This window comes from Cyprinodon variegatus, unplaced genomic scaffold, assembly GCF_000732505.1.
Source record: "Cyprinodon variegatus isolate N-32 unplaced genomic scaffold, C_variegatus-1.0 Scaffold1915, whole genome shotgun sequence".
In the NCBI taxonomy this organism is placed as follows: Eukaryota; Metazoa; Chordata; class Actinopteri; order Cyprinodontiformes; family Cyprinodontidae; genus Cyprinodon; species Cyprinodon variegatus.
Genome location: NW_015152368.1, coordinates 58,004 through 59,044, shown reverse-complemented (window position 1 = coordinate 59,044; position 1,041 = coordinate 58,004).

Here is a 1,041-nt window from a genome sequence, read left to right as displayed (position 1 = left end):
ACTTTCAGAAGTTTGAATTCTGAATATGAGCAAACTTCTCTTTAAAACCCTGTTAGCCCTTTGAGATAAAGATTAAAGCAGTAGAAATAAGATGCATTCTTAAAAAGTGAATTTCTCCACTGTGAGTCAATAAAGTCTATCTTATCTTAACAACTGATTTTAAACCCAGATTGGATAATAATCCAATAATGAAGGACCTGATTAATCGGAGCTAACATGGTGCGTAAATAACTTTCCAACATAATCTGTGTGTAAAAACAGCAGATTAAAACTCCAGAACTCGGAAACATCTTTGAAAATTAAGATTTTTTTCATCATAATGTTCTTTAGTTCATTGATGAAAACCTGCACACTCTAGTGAGAGGCCTGACCCCCTGTGGACCAGTCATCGTCTCACCACAGAGAAAAAACTCACACACCTGATATTAGGACTTTATACTGACTGTTATTTATTCAGTTTCTCCATTAATGCCAAACCTGAACCTAAAGTTAAACTCACATCAAACCTCTGAACCAGTGCTGTCCAAAGTGCAGCCCAGCGGCCCCACTGGCCATTTCAGAATAATGATCTGACTTAAAGTCAGCAATGCAGACCAAACACGGTATGGCCCATGAACTCCCATGAACCCTTAAGCACCCTGCAGAGGGAGGAGAGCCGGTCCAGTGTTTCATGGCCAGGACAAAAACATCACTGCTCCTCCTGAATCCAATGATCTGAAAAAATAGAGAACTTAAACCTTCCCACACAGCCTATATAATAAATGGAAGAGTCCAATTAATTCTCATTGAGGAGATTCTTTGCAGCGGGGACGCTTCACTGGCCCAGCAGAGCCTCCCAGGAACTGACAACTCAAGAGAAATGTATTAGTTTAAAATAAACCATACCAGCAAAATGAGTCAACCAAATGTGTGCACCCAAATAGTTAATAATGCCAGATTACATGAGTTAAAAAAAAGAAAAAAAGAATCAAATAAAATATGGTAAATGAATGTAAAGTGATACATCTAAATAAGAAGAATTACCAGACCATTTAATGCTGG